Source organism: Pseudochaenichthys georgianus, chromosome 3 (genome assembly GCF_902827115.2).
Source record: "Pseudochaenichthys georgianus chromosome 3, fPseGeo1.2, whole genome shotgun sequence".
Lineage (NCBI taxonomy): Eukaryota > Metazoa > Chordata > Actinopteri > Perciformes > Channichthyidae > Pseudochaenichthys > Pseudochaenichthys georgianus.
Window position 1 is genome coordinate 24,350,688 of NC_047505.1, and position 22,019 is coordinate 24,372,706.

Consider the following 22,019-nt stretch of genomic DNA (forward strand, 5'->3'; position numbering starts at 1 on the left):
AATCTACTTCACTTTACAGCCCCGCCCACTTTTGGGGAAACCAACGCTGTTCATTTGAACGGCGATCAAGCCTGAAGCCACAGAGATCTTCTGTTACTGTCCTTTCTTCTTAGAGGAAGTACAGAAACACGTAACTCTGGATTTGTTTTAATGTTTGAGGTGCAATAAACGACACAGCAGCCTTTTTGGGCATTTTAAAAACTATTATGTTCTGCCTCACTCATGAGAGTAACAGCTGGCGAAATTACAGCCTCGCCTACTGATTTTAATTTAACCATATATCGAGCCCGATTCTCGATTTCAAATGTGTGCTCTAAAATGATATTAGAAATAACTATTATCATTATTATAAGCAAGACAATAAATGGCAAAGATATGTAGAAAATAAACGTATTTGAGATACGTTCATAACGAACGTAACGTGGGAGTAAATACGTTTCTAGCTAAACGTAATTGAGAATGCAGTTTAGTTCTGTGGGAACGTAATTTTTAGGAGACAGGGTTGTACAGTGACGCATTCACACTAACAAAGAAAGCTATTTGAACAGGGCAATCATTATTAACTTCAACTGCAAGAAGTCTCTTGTCAGGAAAGTGTCAACAGAGATTGTTTTATGCATTTATTCAAACAATTAACACAATAGTTATCCTGGTGAAGCCATTCTGGAAGTATTTGAGGTTGTAGAGGAAATAAATGACATATAATAAAAACACTCACACAAACCCACACCCACACATCTAGCGGGTAACCAGGGACTAATTGTGTCCACCACACGGTGCCAGTTGGCCTAATAATAGTGTGAGTTTGGGCGATGAGGTCATATGATGAATGTGAGGTACACCAGCTCAGAACTAAAGTTTGTTTTGAAAGCACACTTAACGGGAGGAAACTGCACACACTACAGGAAAGGTACAGTAGATCACTGTATTTTCGGGGGGAAAGATGTCTCACCACAGCTTGTCATATTTGTTTTAATGCTGAAGGAACTTGACCTCCAAATCTTGCTTTGCCCTACTTCACTAAGGTCAATTCTGGCCATCTACAGAATCACATCAAGAAATGCTGATATTTACATCAATACATACAGATAATAAAAGTTGTGGTGTATAAGACATTGATCCGCTGCATTTTGCTGTAGCGTATTACTTTACAGATGCAACCATCAGTGACCTCCAGTGAAGTATTCTGCATTGCAGCAGTGTGTAAATAAGATGAGCCTCTTACCACTTTTCTCCTCCAGCAGCCACATGTTGCTGAACTGTGTATCCAAACTGGGCTTGTTTAGGCCCCTTGATGATCCTGGGGTTCTTTGTGTCAATGTTGAAGCAGTCATGGATGCCTTGAAAGACAAAAGACAATGTTCATCAGCATTGGCTAGAGAAGATGCTATTAATTACCTTAAGTATACTACAGTATTGGTTTAATCTATACAGAACATATAGTTTACAGTGTCTCATGGTGGTATCTCAGCAGCTTTAAGGATGTCTGTCCTGAAAGAAACATTTACATTAACATTGATTAGACCTCAGCATCTGGCCTAAGTGCAACAAACAGCTGCACACTCTTCCTTAAAATAACCCCTAGGTTGTCTCATGTTGTTTGTCCCCCTGCACCAGTCTAAACACAGACTTCCCTTTCAATGAAACAAATATTAATCATATGAGTGTTACAGAGCAGCTGAGCTGTCACATGAGACTGACATTCTTCCAGCATTTGAAGCTGTTTTTGTTACGCAGCATAGTATCAACGTGACCACCTACAGGAACATATTTCATTCCAATAAGAACATTTTGACATGCACCAATTTGGCAAACAACATATACAATCTGATGAAAGAAATATTTGAAATCTGTGATTTACATTTCAGAAGTGAAGGAGCTGAAAAGGTTTCTAATGTCCTTCCAGTACCAAATGTCTTGCAACTGCATCATACGATTGGTTAAGAGACTCAGCAAGGACTTTTGCTTTGAAATGTATGTTAATAGATGGTAAAGTGTAACCTAACAAATGGTAAGAGGGTACAAAGTTAAAGCTGCTGTGAGACCTGATCAAAGCAAATCTGTTTTCCCGATTGTGTGCTAAAATTCCTCTCACATCTTTTGACAGCTTACCAGGTGGTAGAAAAGAGCAGTGAATGTATGTGTTAAATTAAAATGCCAATCGGAGAAGGTATGTTTTTCAGTATTAGCTTGTGTTACCCATTAAGGCTAATTTATGATGATGGCATTATTTGGCTTTTGAATTTCCATCCTAGGAGGGAGGGCTCTGCGTGAGGACTTGCCGGGTGATGAGTTTTTCCTTTTGGCGGAGGGGGAGGAGGAGGAGGAGGAGGAGGAGGAGGAGGAGGAGGAGGAGGAGGAGGAGGAGGAGGAGGAGGGGAAAATATATAATCGTCTACCACTCTGACTTCCTCTCGATCAATCTCTCTGTTAATCTGTCTTCTCCTTAATCTGCTGCTGATAATAATAATAATAATAGCATGGATTTATATAGCGCCTTTCATGAGATCCAAGGTCGCTTTACAAGGAAGAACAGGGCAAAACAAACATAACAAAACAAAAGGCAGTCAGACAACCAGTCAGACAGACAAAACAACAAATAGATTAGGGGCCAAAGGCCTTAGTGAACAGATGGGTCTTGAGGGCCCTTTTGAAGGCATCAAGCATGGGGATGTTGCGGATCTCCGCAGGGAGAGCGTTCCAGAGGGTGGGGGCTGCCACACTGAAGGCTCTGTCCCCGAAGGTTCGCAGTTTAGTGCGGGGGGTGGTAAGCAGGCCAGAGTCTGAAGCCTGCAGGTTCCTGGGAGGGGCATGTGGGTGAAGGATGTCCGATAGGTACTGGGGGGCATGGAGGGACTTGTAGGTAAGGAGGAGGATTTAGAATGATATGCGGGACTTGACTGGCAACCAGTGGAGGTGGGTGAGGGTGGGAGTGATGTGCTGCCACGGCTTTGTATTTGTGAGTACCCTAGTAGCACCGTTTTGGACATACTGGAGCCTGTCCGGGGTTTTGTTGGGAACCCCAAACAGGAGACCATTTCCGTAGTCCAAGCGGGAGGTGACAAACGCATGGACTAGGGTTTCAGCAACCGACTCCGAGAGTGACGGTCGGAGTCTTGCAATGTTCCTTAGATGGAAAAAGGCCGATTTGGTCACAGACTTGACGTGGGAGTGGAAGGAGAGGGTGGAGTCGAGGATGACACCCAGGTTGCGGGCTTCAGGAGATGGGGAGATGGAGCAGCCGTCAACCTTGAGTATGAAGTCACCAACCTTCTGGAGCAGCGCCTTGGGTGCCACAACCATGAGCTCTGTTTTCCTGCTGTTTAGTTTGAGATAGTTGCATGACATCCATGCTTTGATGTCATGCAGGCAATTGATGAGAGACTGAGGGGGGAGCTCGGAGGATGGAGTGGTGCTGAGATACAGTTGGGTATCATCAGCGTAACAGTGGGAAGTGAGTCCATGATGTCGGATGATCTGGCCGAGGGGGAGCATGTAAATGGTGAACAGGAGGGGGCCAAGCACAGAGCCCTGGGGTACACCGTGGTGGACTGGGGCCGGGGGTGAATTTGAGCCGTTGATGGAGACAAACTGTTTCCTGTTATGGAGGTAGGATGTGAACCAAGACAGTGCTGTGCCAGTGATACCTAGGAGGTCTGAGAGGCAGGTGAGGAGGATGTTGTGAGAGATGGTGTCAAACGCTGCAGAGAGGTCCAGGAGGATGAGGATGCTGAGGCGGCCAGAGTCAGCAGCAATGAGGAGATCGTTGGTGATCTTGATGAGGGTGGTCTCAGTGCTGTGTTGCTGTCTGAAGCCGGAGTGGAAGGGCTCATAGAGCTCATGGTTGGACATGTACAGATGGAGTTGGCCGGTGACCACTCTTTCCAGAGTTTTGCTTAGGAAAGGAATGATCTCTCTTTCACCAGTTGCCAGGTGTATCTTAAGTGTGTGTGTTGATCTGTGTTGCTTCACTGATATTTAAGGTCAAGATCATGTTGACCTTTACACTCAAGCTAATTGATCCTCTCCTCTGTCACGAACCTTGGAGCCTTCAATAACGCTTTTAAATTTGATAAGCAGGTCAGCACCGTAGTCAAGACCTGCTTTTTCAAAATACGACTATTAGCTAAGACCAAGTCGTTTTTATATTTTAAAGAACTAGAAAGGGTTATTAACGCCTTTGTTACCTCGAGACTGGATTACTGCAACGCTCCGTATGTGGGTATGGAACAGGCCTCAATTAGACGCCTGCAGCTAGTTCAGAACGCAGCTGCACGTCTTCTCACTGGCCACAAAAAGCGTGACCACATCACCCCAATTCTGGCCTCACTACACTGGCTTCCAGTTCGTTTCAGAATTGATTTTAAACTCCTTTTATTTGTTTTCAAAGCCCTATGGGCTGGCTCCGGCCTATGTAGCCGAACTCCTCCATCGCTACACCCCAGCCAGAGCCTTAAGGTCGGCTGACCAGCTGCTGCTGATAGTGCCCAAGACCAGGCTTAAAACCCGAGGGCACCGAGCATTCGCAGCAGCGGGCCCTAGGCTCTGGAACACTCTGCCCCTCCACGTGAGGTCGGCCCAGACATTAGGGTTTTTTAATCAGCTTCCAGTTTGTGTTCGGGCGGCCGACAGCCTATCCGTTTTAAGAGTACGCTTAAGACCTTCCTTTTGATAAAGCTTAAAGTTGATCAAATAACCTAATGAGAGTGCTTTGACGCAGATACGCTGTGCCTCTTCACCTACATTTTGGTTCTTGCTCTTTCACTTAAATCCTAAAAACTTGGATCTTATATTTAAAACTAAGGTTATTACTACTCTTTCTATTTTCTCTTTATCCAAAACCTTTTCCCTCCATGACCTCATGAGGTTTTATTGGAGGGAAACAGGTTTGCAGAGGGGCCTATATCCAGCCGGGGAGTGTCACTAATTCCAACTAAGGCCCCAGCGGGGACCTTGCTCCCTGCGTGTGCCTGTCTGTGTCTGTGTATTTGCATGTTCCGATTAACCGAGCCTCCCCCAAATTTTCTTTTTCTTTTGTGTCTATATCTACGCCGGGATCTGGAGTCGAGGCTGATCCTGTTGCTGTGGTCCTGTGCCCTGGATACTCTATCCTGAGTTCTGGATTGAGTCCTGGACTTCGAGGCGTGGCTGAACCTATCACTGTGGTCCTGCCTGGGTCTCGTCATGCTGCTTCCCTGATGGCTCCCACAGGATTGTTGACATCCTCGTGGATTCATCTTCTTATTACAGACACATGCATTTCCAAACATTCGGTCTACCTACGCTGTAAAATGTATTATCTCTTACACACAGCATCTATTGCACGCCTGAGAGAGGGATCCCTCCTCTGTTGCTCTCCCTGAGGTTTCTCCCCTTTAAATTGTGGGTTTTTTCTCCGGAAGTTTTTCCTTGTACGATGTGAGGGTCTAAGGTCAGAGGGTGTCGTTTTCTCATACTGATATTCTGCACAAACTGTGCTGCTGTATTTGCTGTATAGTGTCCTTACTGTAAGGTAATTATTATATGTACAGCACTTGCTCGACCAAAAATCGTTTTAAAAATGTGCTATATAAATAAAACTTGATTTGATTTGATCCTCCCAATTACACAATATACCAAGTTGGATTGATAACTATTACATTTCAGAGCCTAAAAATACATTAAGGAAATACATTTGGAGGGAAACTTAAACAGGTGTTGTGCTTAATGAGATACAGGTTTGCCTTTTAGGAGCTGGACATTAATGCTTAAAAGAAATAAAGTGTTTTTTTCACAGTTTAAGCAGCACAGCTGAGCTGAAAGCACAAAGGCATCTGCCTTTAACTACCACAAATGCCCCCACTTCTCACATCTTTGCGGCTCTTGTGCACACACTTTGTGGCTTATTCAATCCCTCGCCCTCACGCTAAACGGCCCTAAACTCAGCACACTCCCCATATGTGAAGCTAAGGGGTCACGCCAAGTTGAGTGAGCTTTTTTCCCCCTGCAGGGGACAAATTCAATAAATGTAAACAACAAGGTGAAGGAATTCCCAACAAAGTTTGAAAACATGTACAATTCAAATTAACCCTAAACAAATGTCAGCTGAGGTCAAACTCAAGACAGTTGTTTCCATGGTTCATGTGTAATGGTGTCAATCCTTACCCCCCCCCCCTTCACACCTGTGAAGTTAATCTTTTACAGTCACAACAGCATTGTGATTATAAACACACGGACACGCACATCAACACACAGGTGAAAACAATATCTGAGTCACTGTAGTGGTCTTACTTGTTACAAAAGAAAACTATTTCACTTGCTTCTAATGATTACTGTTGACTCAAATATGTGTGTGTTCATTTTGAGTACAGCATCTGTTTTTACTTTTATCCTAATTATACTTATATGCATTGCCAACATTAATAATGAAGCACAAGTTACCCTCTTAAATAGCTGTCTAGTTTGTCTCAAGGACTATATGTCCACCTCCCAGACTTAACTTTGTTCCAGTCTGCCATAGAAAAAATGTTTACGTTATTTTTCACCTTAATAAGATGTAGTCTGAGCCTGTGTATTTATTGAGTTCAACCTCTGATCCATCTTAGAACGCATACGAAACTGATTATTTGCCTCGAGTCTTTTCCTTTTTCTCTTGTCTCTGTTAATTTATAAAGTAGATTAAATAAAGCTCTGGCATATGTGCAAACTTTCTTTAAATTGAAACATTTACATTCTTGAAGGCAGATCTTTGCTTCAATGTATGCTGGCCAAGCCTAAAGTGTGTCTAATTGTGTTATAAATGTACTTATTCCTTTCAAAATTCACTTTGGTTACGTTATTTAACAGATTTGCTCTTGTTTTCTAGGTGAACAGTGGGATTATTACCACTATAGTAGTATGTTACACTGTGATGAAGATGAATTTGACCTTACATTTCTCTTAGAAAGCCAGCATTGAATGATCCACCTCCACCGTTTTGACAGCAAAACAAGAGATCTCGTCTGACACAATAAAGAGTGAAAGGACTCTTTGCTATCAGGGGTTGTATCATCTATTGTGAAGAGTCCATTGGTTGAATTATTACAAGCTGTTAATCATGTTTTACTCATAGTAAATCAAATGAAATTCAAATAACTCATGTATCTGTAGCCTGTATCAGTAAAACTGGGGAGAAATTAGGTTTTTTTAGGATTGTAGGCCGTTTCAAAACCATCACAATCACCCCACGAGTGAGTGGAGGGAGAGCCACACAGTGAATGAGTCATTCATTCCTCAGATCTGTGACCAGGAGTACATCACATCTTGATTGTCACAACCATAGACCATTTGTTGTGCTTCATGAAAACCTCCATTAAAAGAAATGTCCATCTCTGCCATGCAGGCTCTTCATGTAAATATTGACATATTCTCCAAATTGCTAATTTCCTGTTGTGAATGGTTCAGCTGGTGTTTCATCCTACACCTAAACATCTTCCTAAAGTTTCTGTTCATCTAGAAACATAAAAGGGGTGACTGAAAATAGATGGTTGGGAACAGATAGGTGTATGGAAAATAAATAAAAATCAGCAGGTAACTCTTCACAGTGTGCTGCAGCATAAATCAATTAACAAATTAAGGGCAGTGTGCTTTCGAAGTCTTTACATCATTGTTCAACTGGACCACATATGTGTTTTAGCAATGGGACATGGATTTAATGCTAGGATGTCTTTTAAGCATTCAAAAAGGACCTTGGAATCAATCAAAGAACGCCTGATCAAAAATGAGCAAAAGCAAAGGAAACTGTCAGGGTAGAAGCATGAGAATGAGGTGATTTAGTTTCCATTTCAAGCTACTGATGTGGCAGAGCAATTTCATATTCCAAGTAATACCAGCAGCTTCTAACGCAAGGTTGGAGTCTTGCTGGGTTTCCTGTGTACCAGCCTCCATTCCCAAATAAATAAACCTCAAACCGGTGGCTGCCGGTGCGACCCACATAAATCCGCGGCTGCATTTGGCCCAACACCAAGCTGCAGGAGATCCACCACAGAGCCACTGACATCCAGCAGCCGTGAGAGTTGCATTGTGCTAAGTGTGGCTTTGAGGAATCCTAATATCAGACACGCAGTGCTTTACAAAGTTGAAGTAGTGTAATATTGTTAGGAATTTATGAAAAACTACAACTATGATATTTGTTAGGAATCGTGGAAAAAGGTAGGACCCAAATGCAGACTACAAAAAGGTAAAGGTTATAAACAAAAGCGAGCTTTATTTAAAAGCTGAAAAAACACAAAACCATGGCATGAAAAACACAGGTAGCACAAACACACAACACTGACCGTGACCAACAAGGAGGGAGACAGGAGAGACTAACAAGAAGTGTGACGTGAAGGGAGGACAAACAAACAATGAACCGACAGGGGAACACAGGAAGAGACTAGACTAAATACAGGGAGGGGTAATCACGAGACGAGAATCAGACACATGAGGGAAACTAACGAAAGGATAACAAGACACAGGTGGGAAGAGAACAGCAAAATAACACCCAAAACAAGACAGACTAAACTAAAAACGTGACATGACATTAGGATTATGACAGAACCCCCCCCCCCACCCCCTCAAGGGACCGAAAAAAAAAAGTCCAAAACGTCCAACAGGTTGGGTGGAGGGGGACCGGAGGAGGGACTCGGATGGACATCCCGGGGAAAAGCAGAAGCCGAGAAGGGGGACTCGGGCGGACGGCCCGGGGGCAAGGCAAAGTTCATGGTGGGAATCTCGGGCAGACGGCCTGGGGGCAAGGCAAAGTTCGAGGAGGGGGTCTCGGACGGACGGCCCGGGGGCAAGGCAGAGTTAAAAAAGCGGCGAAGGCCACAGCGGGCGAACTCAGGGGGCAGGGCATGAGGGCGAAGGCAGCTGCCGGGAAAGTCAGGGGGCCGGGCTCGAGGACGAGGACCGTGGCCAGGAAAGTCAGGGGGCTGGGCTCGAGGGCGAAGACCGTGGCACTCAGGGGGCCGGGCTTGAGGGCGAAGACCGCGGCTGGGGAACTCAGGGGTCCGGGCACAAGGACGGGCAGGAGCTAGTGGAACCCCTGGCGGGTCAGGCGTAGACGGGACCCTGGACGGAACATGGGCCGGTGTCAGTGGGACCCACGACGGAGCAAGGGCTGGTGTCAATGGGACCCCAAACAGGACAGGATATGGTGTTGGCAGGAAACCCGGCGGAGCACGTGTCGGCGGGACCCCCAACAGGACAGGATATGGTGTTGGCAGGAAATCTGGCAGAGCAGGTGCCAGCTGGACCCCCAACGAAACAGGTGTTGGCCAGACCCCAGGCGGGACAGGTGTCGGCGGGACCCCCAGCAGGTCAGGGCACGGAGCCGGCAGGACTCCCAACGGAACAGGACATGGGGTTGGCAGGACCCCCGACGAAACAGGTGTAGGCTGGACCTCCAACTGCACAGGACAAAGGGTTGGCAGGAGCCCCGGCAGAACAGTAGTCGGCGGGGCCTTCAACGGCACGGCCTTCAACGGCACAGGACATAGGGTTGGCAGGACCCCGGCAGAAGAGTAGTTGGCGGGGCCTCCAACGGCACAGGACACAGGGTTGGCAGGACCCCCGGCAGAACAGTAGTCAGCGGGGCCTCCAACGGCACAGCACATAGGGCTGGCAAGACCCCCGGCAGAAGATCAGTCGGCGGGGCCTCCAACGGCAGAGGACACAGGGTTGGCAGGACCCCTGGCAGAAGAGTAGTCCACGGGACCCCCAACGGGACAGGACACAGAGTTGGCAGGACCCCCAGCGGAACCCCCAACGGCACAGGACATAGGGTTGACAGGACCCCCAACGGCACAGGACATAGGGTTGGTAGGACCCCCGGCAGAAGAGTAGTCGGCGGGACCCCCAACGGGACAATACCTGGGGTTGGCAGGACCCCCGATGAAACAGGTGTCGGCTGGACCTCCAACGAAACAGGACATGGAGTTGGCAGGACCCCCAGTGGACCCTCCAATGGACCAGGACATTAGGTAGGGACTTGAGAGGGGACTCAAGAGGGGACTCGAGAAGAGACTCGAGAAGAGACTCGAGAGGGGACTCGAGAAGAGACTTGAGAAGAGACTTGAGAGGGGACTTGAGACGGTCGGTACCCCGACAGGACACAGGGAGCTGGCTTTGGCCGGAGAGCCAACAGGCGACGAGGAGCCAGAGTCGGGACCATAGCTGCTGGGCCCGGTACTTGAGCCGGAACCATGGCTGGAACTGGAGCCAGAACCATGGCTGCATGGGCCGGTTCTGGAGCAGGGACCATGGCTGCATGTGCCGGCTCTGGAGCAGGGACCATGGCTGCATGGGCCGGCTCTGGAGCCGGAACCATGGCTGTGGGAACCGGAACTGAAGCCGGAAACAGGGCTGTAAGGTCCGCTTCTGGAGCAGGGATCATGGCTGCTGGGGCCGGCACTGGAGCCGAAAACATGGCTGTAAGGTCCGGTTCTGGAGCAGGGACCATGGCTGCTGGGGCCGGCACTGGAGCCGGAAACATGGCTGTAAGGTCCGGTTCTGGAGCAGGGACCATGGCTGCTGGGGCCGGCACTGGAGCCGGAACCATGGATGCTGGGCAAGGGACCGGAAAACGGAACCATGGCTGTGTGGGATGGTACTGGAGCACGGTACCATGGCTGTGTGGGCTGGCACTGGAGCACGGAAACATGGCTGTAAGGTCCGGTTCTAGAGCAGGGACCATGGCTGCTGGGGCCGGCACTGGAGCCAGAAACATGGCTGTAAGGTCCGGTTCTGGAGCAGGGACCATGGCTGCTGGGGCCGGCACTGGAGCCGGAACCATGGCTGCAGGGCAAGGGACCGGAACACGGAACCATGGCTGTGTGGGATGGTACTGGAGCACGGTACCATGGCTGTTTGGGCCGGCACTGGAGCACGGAACCATGGCTGTGTGGGCCGGTACTGGAGCAGGGACCATGGCTGCTGGGCACGGAACAGAAGCCTGGACCCTGGCTGTGTGAGCCAGGTAATGGAGCACGGAAGCATAGCTGTGTGGGCCGGTACTGTTGCACGGATCCATGGCTGCAAGGTCCGGTTCTGGAGCAGGGACCATGGCTGCTGGGGCCAGCACCCGAGCCGGAAACATGGCTGTAAGGTCCGGTTCTGGAGCAGGGACCATGGCTGCTGGGGCCGGCACTGGAGCCGGAACCATGGCTGCTGGGCAAGGGACCGGAACACGGAACCATGGCTGTGTGGGATGGTACTGGAGCACGGTACCATGGCTGTGTGGGCCGGCACTGGAGCACGGAAACATGGCTGTAAGGTCCGGTTCTGGAGCAGGGACCATGGCTGCTGGGGCCGGCACTGGAGCCGGAAACATGGCTGTAAGGTCCGGTTCTGGAGCAGGGACCATGGCTGCTGGGGCCGGCACTGGAGCCGGAACCATGGCTGCTGGGCAAGGGACCGGAACACGGAACCATGGCTGTGTGGGATGGTACTGGAGCACGGTACCATGGCTGTTTGGGCCGGCACTGGAGCACGGAACCATGGCTGTGTGGGCCGGTACTGGAGCAGGGACCATGGCTGCTGGGCACAGAACAGAAGCCTGGACCCTGGCTGTGTGAGCCATGGGTCAGTGGGACCCACGACGGAGCAAGGGCTGGTGTCAATGGGACCCCAAACAGGACAGGATATGGTGTTGGCAGGAAACCCGGCGGAGCACGTGTCGGCGGGACCCCCAACAGGACAGGATATGGTGTTGGCAGGAAATCTGGCAGAGCAGGTGCCAGCTGGACCCCCAACGAAACAGGTGTTGGCCAGACCCCAGGCGGGACAGGTGTCGGCGGGACCCCCAGCAGGTCAGGGCACGGAGCCGGCAGGACTCCCAACGGAACAGGACATGGGGTTGGCAGGACCCCCGACGAAACAGGTGTAGGCTGGACCTCCAACGGCACAGGACAAAGGGTTGGCAGGAGCCCCGGCAGAACAGTAGTCGGCGGGGCCTTCAACGGCACGGCCTTCAACGGCACAGGACATAGGGTTGGCAGGACCCCGGCAGAAGAGTAGTTGGCGGGGCCTCCAACGGCACAGGACACAGGGTTGGCAGGACCCCCGGCAGAACAGTAGTCAGCGGGGCCTCCAACGGCACAGCACATAGGGCTGGCAAGACCCCCGGCAGAAGATCAGTCGGCGGGGCCTCCAACGGCAGAGGACACAGGGTTGGCAGGACCCCTGGCAGAAGAGTAGTCCACGGGACCCCCAACGGGACAGGACACAGAGTTGGCAGGACCCCCAGCGGAACCCCCAACGGCACAGGACATAGGGTTGACAGGACCCCCAACGGCACAGGACATAGGGTTGGTAGGACCCCCGGCAGAAGAGTAGTCGGCGGGACCCCCAACGGGACAATACCTGGGGTTGGCAGGACCCCCGATGAAACAGGTGTCGGCTGGACCTCCAACGAAACAGGACATGGAGTTGGCAGGACCCCCAGTGGACCCTCCAATGGACCAGGACATTAGGTAGGGACTTGAGAGGGGACTCAAGAGGGGACTCGAGAAGAGACTCGAGAAGAGACTCGAGAGGGGACTCGAGAAGAGACTTGAGAAGAGACTTGAGAGGGGACTTGAGACGGTCGGTACCCCGACAGGACACAGGGAGCTGGCTTTGGCCGGAGAGCCAACAGGCGACGAGGAGCCAGAGTCGGGACCATAGCTGCTGGGCCCGGTACTTGAGCCGGAACCATGGCTGGAACTGGAGCCAGAACCATGGCTGCATGGGCCGGTTCTGGAGCAGGGACCATGGCTGCATGTGCCGGCTCTGGAGCAGGGACCATGGCTGCATGGGCCGGCTCTGGAGCCGGAACCATGGCTGTGGGAACCGGAACTGAAGCCGGAAACAGGGCTGTAAGGTCCGGTTCTGGAGCAGGGATCATGGCTGCTGGGGCCGGCACTGGAGCCGAAAACATGGCTGTAAGGTCCGGTTCTGGAGCAGGGACCATGGCTGCTGGGGCCGGCACTGGAGCCGGAAACATGGCTGTAAGGTCCGGTTCTGGAGCAGGGACCATGGCTGCTGGGGCCGGCACTGGAGCCGGAACCATGGATGCTGGGCAAGGGACCGGAAAACGGAACCATGGCTGTGTGGGATGGTACTGGAGCACGGTACCATGGCTGTGTGGGCCGGCACTGGAGCACGGAAACATGGCTGTAAGGTCCGGTTCTAGAGCAGGGACCATGGCTGCTGGGGCCGGCACTGGAGCCGGAAACATGGCTGTAAGGTCCGGTTCTGGAGCAGGGACCATGGCTGCTGGGGCCGGCACTGGAGCCGGAACCATGGCTGCTGGGCAAGGGACCGGAACACGGAACCATGGCTGTGTGGGATGGTACTGGAGCACGGTACCATGGCTGTGTGGGCCGGCACTGGAGCACGGAAACATGGCTGTAAGGTCCGGTTCTGGAGCAGGGACCATGGCTGCTGGGGCCGGCACTGGAGCCGGAAACATGGCTGTAAGGTCCGGTTCTGGAGCAGGGACCATGGCTGCTGGGGCCGGCACTGGAGCCGGAACCATGGCTGCTGGGCAAGGGACCGGAACACGGAACCATGGCTGTGTGGGATGGTACTGGAGCACGGTACCATGGCTGTTTGGGCCGGCACTGGAGCACGGAACCATGGCTGTGTGGGCCGGTACTGGAGCAGGGACCATGGCTGCTGGGCACAGAACAGAAGCCTGGACCCTGGCTGTGTGAGCCAGGTAATGGAGCACGGAAGCATAGCTGTGTGGGCCGGTACTGGTGCACGGATCCATGGCTGCAAGGTCCGGTTCTGGAGCAGGGATCGGTACCTGAGTACGAGCTGGCATCCTGACCTTGCGTCTTTTAGAGGTCTTTTAGAGGTCTTTTGGAGGCTCCGTGGACCTCCAAACGCCAGGCGGGATCCCAAGAAAGGGTCAGAGAATGGAGACTGGCACTCAGGGCTATGAGAAAAAACTCGGAGAAACTCAGGCAACGAGCTTCTCAACCATTGCACGTTGTCCACCTCCATTTTGCTTTTTTGAGAACAGCCTCTTTGTCCCTTTTAGCCGAGGTTCTACTCCACTCAGCATAATGACACTGAAGAGTGTACTCTAGGGAGAACAAATCAAAATCAAAATCAGCTGGGTCCATGTTTGGTCGGTTCATTCTGTTTGGAATCATGGAAAAAGGTAGGACCCAAATGCAGACTACAAAAAGGTAAAGGTTATAAACAAAAGCGAGCTTTATTTAAAAGCTGAAAAAACACAAAACCATGGCATGAAAAACACAGGTAGCACAAACACACAACACTGACCGTGACCAACAAGGAGGGAGACAGGAGAGACTAACAAGAAGCGTGACGTGAAGGGAGGACAAACAATGAACCGACAGGGGAACACAGGAAGAGACAAGACTAAATACAGGGAGGGGTAATCACGAGATGAGAAACAGCCGGGCAGGGGAGGCAGAAACACAAGGGCAACAGGTAAACACAATTAGACAATCAGACACACCAGGGAATCTAACGACAGGATAACAAGACACAGGTGGGAACAGAACAGCAAAATAACACCCAAAACAAGACAGACTAAACTAAAAACGTGACATGACATTAGGATTGTGACAATATTGATGTCTACAGATACTATACATACGCATCTGACTGGTGTTTTAACAAATGCTGAAGCTAAATAATTTGTCATTTTCCATTGATCCATTTTGGGTTTCCATTACAATTGTTTTTTCTGGAAAGATGCTTCACTTTCCAGAAAAGTGAAGCATTTTACAAACAATATACTTCCAAAGACTTTGGCACCTTATATCACATTTACCACATGCCAACAACTCTGGGAGGCAAGGGGTATCTAATACCAGATGTTTCCAATACACAACATCACAACAGTCAGCCAACTGGGCGCTGATTAACAAGCTGTTAACCCCTCCGAGCCAACAAAAGCCTCTCCAGGGATTCAAACGTTAGCCAGTGATATACAAGACCCGTAGCACCGGCTACTGTATTACTCAACTAGACGCAATGTCGAGACGTTTTATTGGAATAAGTAAGGAGTACGTTTATTGTCACTGAAATAAAGAGAATTCATTCAGAAGCAGTGCATTGTTGCTTTTGGCAAGTGCAACATTTGCTCAAACCATAAGCCTATAAATAATATTAAATTACAACTATTGATTAATGAGAATGTTTCTAAACAATCTAACAGTCATTTAACTGACTGCTTTAATAATTCAGTTTGATGAGACATTTTAATAATAACTATCCCAGGATTTGTGTTGCTGCTGACATACTGTATTAAGTTTCAGTAAAAGCCAACAGACAGTACACACTTTTGGGATCTGGACAGAGAATGATCCATAAGGCAGTCAACACAACATGAAGAAATGATTTCCTGACCAAATGAAATAAATTAAGTATCGTACAAAGAAAGCAACAGAAATGTGTTATACATAATCCCCTACAAATGTGTTGGCAGAGGTAGAGTAAATACTCCAGCAATCCTAACTTGGAAGACTTGGTGCTTGTAAATAGGATAATGACATGTAATTAGTTTTACAATGGTGAATGGGCAACAGGACACTCCACACAAAGCGTGGGTCAACTGTAAACCATTTTACATATTTTTGCAAATGTGAAGGGGGTTGCAAAAAACAATTTAATTAAATGAAAATTATTCAGCTCCAATAAGTCTATAGATGTTTTAGCCAGTGGTTGTGTAAAAGCAAACTACGCATTGATTCAGTCTCATGAACCACATTCTCAGCAGCATCAGTTGTTTCAGCAAAAACTGTCAAAACTGCATAGGGCATAGGCATATAGACAATAGGGCAGATATGCAATGTTTCATGAGGGTGTATCAGTTATATCAGTGTTGGAAATTAGCTTAACAAAGGTATACAATATAGCTCTTACATTTCCTCTGTGGACATCATCCAATTGCAACAATGCAATTTGAGATTTGCCCATAAGAAAAATAATGGACTTGGGCTCTACTTTATTTATTATAAGGGCACATCATGACTGTTTACATAATTCAGTCAAAATCTGGCACACTGTCAGTTTTTCCTAAAAAACATATTTTGCATGGACCACCTACATCTGTTTTTTAATTGTGTCTGTTGTATGTGTTCTATGTCCTTGATATACATGTTGCACTGTTGGAGGAGCCTGTGACCTAAGTTTTTCATTTCCATATCTACAATGTAGCTAATGTGCAAATGAAAATAAAGCCTTGAATTGAATTGAATTGAATAATAAGCTTTGTCATTGACATTTTCAGGGCCCTCTTTACTTTTCACATCATAATGGAAGTCAGGGTGCGAATTCTTAAAACAGCTTGATCATCCCTGTATGGAGTGGCCACAGTGAACGTCTATTAAAGGAGCAATTGTAAGTTTACATAAGAAATAAACAAAAATTGAAATTCCATGCTAGTGCTTATGAGGACATTTATGGTAAATGTGTGGATCAAGGACAATGTTTCATTAGGAAACAAGTTGTGTGTCAATTTTAAGCAGTTTCTTGCTGCACGGGGCACATTGTCATCCATGTGTATTTGAGATGACCTGATGTAAAGTTTTCTGGATGGTATCATTAGTCCAAAAGTCCCAGGATTCCACAAACAGCAGATAAACATGCAGCCTCCTTCTCATGTGTCTGCCAAAACATCTCCCACCACAGCAAGCATTGAGTCTTTCTCCGCAGACTCCAGCTACAAGGTCAGTGTCTCCCTCCCTGTGGCATCAGTCCAAAAACTTGTTTCCAACAAATTTCAAAATCAAACCAAATATTTACAAAAGAGATTTCCTCTACTGCACTTCTTAGTTTTGTATTATTTACTCAATGTTGAAGATGAATTGGTTTCTGCTTCTTGAAGAATTCCAGTCTTGTAGACATCAGTATTAACCCTAGGGTGATGCAGCATAACAGAATAATGATTGTCTGTTTAGAATTGCTTTTCATACAGCTATGGCGACAACATGCACATTATTCTATGGAAACTGCGGCCAAGACATAGTGTGTTTAAACAATGCGGTTACAGTCTAAGGTATGCTAAGCTCAAAACCATATAGAGATCTCTGTAGCGTGCATCAGTTCTACAGTATATTTTAAGGGTTCAGTAGGTACGATTTTTTTTTAAACACATGTGCTTTTGGTGCTTTTTATTGACTCTGTGTCCCTCTTTTTCTTTCCTCCTGTCTAGATGTGGTACTGGTATAGTGATTTCACTGGTAATTGCCCACGGTTCTGGCTTAGCACCAACAATGCTCCGCTTGCTGGAAACTTGACTGTGAAAAGATAGCATCAACTTTCATTTGAGAGCATGCCTGCTTCCAATGAGACACACAGCACCTCTATGGACCTGAGGGGGACAACTTATACTTCAGTAAAGCCTCTGAGCTCTGCCCTTCCTCTCTCTTACCATGATACTAGTCAAGATGTCAGGTTATAATGTCATTCACACAGGAAGCCATTCATTCACTGAAGATATTCAGATATTACTGCTACTTACGTGCACATTAAAACCTTTAAATGCAGCAGTCTCAAAGTTTCCAGTTGCTGTTGGAACGGGTCAAAGCATACCCAACAATTAGATTGTCATTATTATACTGCAAAGCTACAGTATATGAGGTCTGATTCCTACATCAGCACAACCAGCATAAGGATACACACACACTGAAATAATAACATGGACAGAGAAAACACCTTTGACTCACCTAACTGCTGGCTGCAGATCCAGAGCAGGAGGAAGCAGAAGTACTCCATATGTTTGCCGGTGCAAGCGTGCATGTGTGTGGGTGAGTGTGTATGTGTGTGTAAGTGATGAAAGCTGTGAGAGTGTATGTGGTGGGCCGAGGCATAGAGACCCAGCAGCAGGCACAGTTAAAGATCCCACTCTGAGTGACTGAAAGTCTAAGTTAAAGCGCTGCCTATATCTCGGGGAGGTAGGAGGGGACTGTAGTAGAAGAAGAAGAAGGAGGTCCACTCTGACACAGCAGGCAGGAAAACTTAGTCTCACACACACTCTCACACTCACTCATTCAACTCAGTTTGACTTGGGAATACTCTCATAGGAGTTATTAAAGTTTTCTTTATCTTTTCTTCTGTGGGAATTTGTAACTTAGTACATTTTCCTGAACAGTACTGTATTACACATTTTACATACTTCTTTTGTTGAGTAATTACATTTTTTGGTACTTTATATTTCTACTCTACTACATTTTCAAGGGATATAACGTTCCATTACAAATATAACACTGAAAAGAGCAATTCTGCATAATAAGTCATTTCAGGTAAGGTAAGCACAGATAGTGACATGCTGCACTCCTCTCCTCTCATGCTGTGTGCCTCCCCAAGCTGAAACAGAAAAGTCTGATATTTACTTATTACAGCTTGCAAGATAGCAGATATGTTCTTGTAACAGATTGGTAACACTGCCAAACATTTTCTCATTACACACCAAAAACCTTTTCTGTCAGACTCACTCTATGCACACATGTGCTATCACCATGCGCACAACCAGAAACTAACCAGTGATTTAACAGTGGAATTTAAACGTGGGGTTTGTATGTTACCTCACACCCCTACAGCTGAACCATCCAGTCCATACTTCAGTACAGAATGTATAATGACCCACTTATGTAATAAGACATAGTTTGAGTACATTAGTTCTTCTAAGTACTCCATTGTGGTCAATGGTTAGATCTCCAATTCACATCTTAACCACTGTAAGTCAACTAAATGGACGTCTTTTCTTAACACCGGACTCATTTTCTGTTTGGTTTTGAAATGTGTGTAACATTGGCAATGACTATGTTTGAATAAAATACATCAACATGAGCATACTAAAGCACTGATACAGAAGCAATACACAGGAATTGTTGGATGTAACAAAGCCAGGATGTATTTATGCTAATTTATTAACTAATTCATTTAATTATTGTTTGTGTTTTGTATGTATATGAATACTGCAAGTGTAATAGCTTTTATAAGTGTTACCTTTTGGTCATATTGATGTGATATGTTATGGACATATTCATGTTTTCTTCATCCCTGTAAGGCATGTTGGACTGTGTAACTGTGCTATATGAACAACATACAAGCTAAAGTAATTAAAAAAATTGTGTTGAGAATTATTTCTCGATAGTGAAGTTTCCTTTAACATCGCACAACTTTCATGTTTTGATACACTTTCACCTTCTTGTTATCATCATTGTCTGCTGCAGCAGGCCAGTCAGCAGAAAAGTTCTACTGCTTGCCACATCAGACAGACAAAGGTAGCAGTTAGCTGGTGAATACAGTGGAGCATTGACCACCTGAAGAGACAGTTCCCTCAAAAGTTGGTGAAAACCAAAACAATGTAAAAGGAGAAAACTAAACAGCAAAAACAAAGTAAATTTGAACTTAAATTAATGAAATGTACAGAAATGTGACTCCAAATGACTGCCAATATAGTCTTGTTACTGCTGAATGTATAAATAAGCTACTGTTTGCTGTGTGTGGAGTTTATAGCTTTCAAAAATAGGTACATCTTTCCAAGAGACCATATACATTATCCTGAGCAGACAAGGGGTCAAACAACACATGTGAGACTGTGAAGAACCTGTGAAACTCATCATAAAGGAAAATCCATGATGAGTTCGACACATATCCATTTCTGATAAAGATCTTGTGAGCAGCTGTCTATCAGAAAATCTTTAAAACTGATTTATAAAAAATATTTGGCTCAACCATACACTTATTGTTTTTTGACCACAGTACCCTTTATATCTGTTTTGAACACAGAGCAACCGCAGATCACACAAATCAAGACAGTGTTTGTGCTATAAAGCTAAGATAACCAAGCCTTCAGGGACATACAAAGAATCAAGACTTTCTTTCATTAACCTGTTAAGCCCGGATTTAGGAACCCCCTCTTGATTATATTGGTTCTAACGGTTCAAAAGAGGTGTCAATCATCAAAATCGACCGATGGGTTCCAGAGATATGGCAAATATACCCAAATGACCCCAGAGGTGGGTTTTTGTGTGCTAAATCTCTCTAAAAAGGTCAAGTTTCACTTTTTTTGCATCAATCTTGATACAGGGTACTTATTATATGTTATAGTTTGGATTCCTAAAGGTTTTTCTCTACTAACCCATCATTCAAGGGTGGTTTTCACTATAAGTAATGGGGGTTTTTTGGACATTGTTTTTACTATGTTCAATCTGAATTTACTTTTAAAAAAAAAAAACATCTATATTGATCCTGACTTTTCTACATCCAACTCACAGGTGTAAATTAATTAAATGTACAGAAATGTGACTCCAAATGACTGCCAATATAGTCTTGTTACTGCTGAATGTATAAATAAGCTACTGTTTGCTGTGTGTGGAGTTTATAGCTTTCAAAAATAGTTACATCTTTCCAAGAGACCCGGGAGCCCCGGGGGCGGGGGCTCCTGCAACATCTTGCAAGAAACAGCGTCTGAGTGCTTCTTACCATTTAACAAACTATGAATGTGTCATACCTACTTAATGAGAAGAAACTCAGCTATCTGATCTGCGCAAACTAGATGTCATATGAAAGCTGAGATTCCACAGATTCCAGTGGTATACAGTGGGGCAAAAAAGTATTTAGTCAGCCACCAATTGTGCAAGTTCTCCCACTTAAAAAGATGAGAGAGGCCTGTAATTTTCATCCGGTACACTTCAACTATGAGAGACAGAATGGGGGGAAAGAATCCTATATTGATTCTGACTTTTCTACCTCCAACTCACAGGTGTATCATTGCGTTGAGAAAAAATATTATTAATTTATCCCTTTTAGAAGTGAATATATAGTCATTTCTTCTGGGCATGTCATTTTCGAGCCTGAAACCTGAAAAACAGGCTCAGGGCTTAAAAAGACATCGTTTTTTTACGCTACACAATTTCTCCTCAGTAAACTGCTGGGCCCCTTTTTTCTTTCAACTCAGGAAATTAAGCTTTGTGCCGACTACTGGTGCCTGAACATTTCCACATAGCACTGTAAATGTAAATATGGATGGGCAGGGTTCCTGAAACGAGTTACAACTTTAAGTGTGTGAAAGTAAGTGATATTCCAAAGTTGGATTCAGTTCAAATGTCTGTATTTGCCGTTAAGAACTTTCATCATGACATTATGTAGTGCTTCTACGCCCATTATATTGTTTTAAAGCAAAAACATATCTTTAGGCAGTGGCGTTTCTATACAGTATGTACATAAGTGGTGGGGCACAAAAAAACTTAGATGTCTATAAATAAGCTTCTGCAGTGAGGTTCATGGCTGGTGAGGCACTGGCACCGACTCTTCAGGTTTACAAATATTATATTTTGACCTAAATCTAAATATAATATTATTTTCAAAAGCCTCTTTAGTCTGATGCTTCAATTAATTTTAAACAGACAGTTCAACAGAAGGATACCCAAAAAATGTAATTTTTATCATTTAAATATTGAATTGTTCTCTCCTAGTAAGATCCCATTTTCAATAAAATGGTGGTCTTACCTTGACTTGAAGATAAAGTCCATGTGCCTATCCTTCTGGACAAAAATATCTAGCGCCTATTACTTTTTTGTAAAAGTCCTCCTTATCTTCTTGTAGTTTCAAAAGTCTATCATAAATCTAAATGATGGATTTATGATTCGAAAATTATAAAAGTAGGGTAGACATGTGGATATTATCCGGCTGAACAAAACGTACATTTATCTAACAGCTACGTTTCCCACAGATCTTATTTTGAGCTATTTTCTAAAATCCTATGGAGAAATCTCATTGCTTATTTGTGGAGGGAAGCCATGCGCAGCTTACTTCCTGGTTTTAGGACGCGTCTCTCTCCTCCTCTTCACCTCCTCTTCACCTCCTCTTCACACACCACACTTTTCGCGGCACACGTACTTATAGCCAATCAGCTCTGAATTATGTGAGATGACGTATGGTGGGGATGGCAGCTCTATGCCCCTATGGTCATTATTTTTTGCCACACACATTAAATAGGAAAATACTCTGAGCATGCGCAGTGTAGTTTTTACAGTCACCGTTCATAG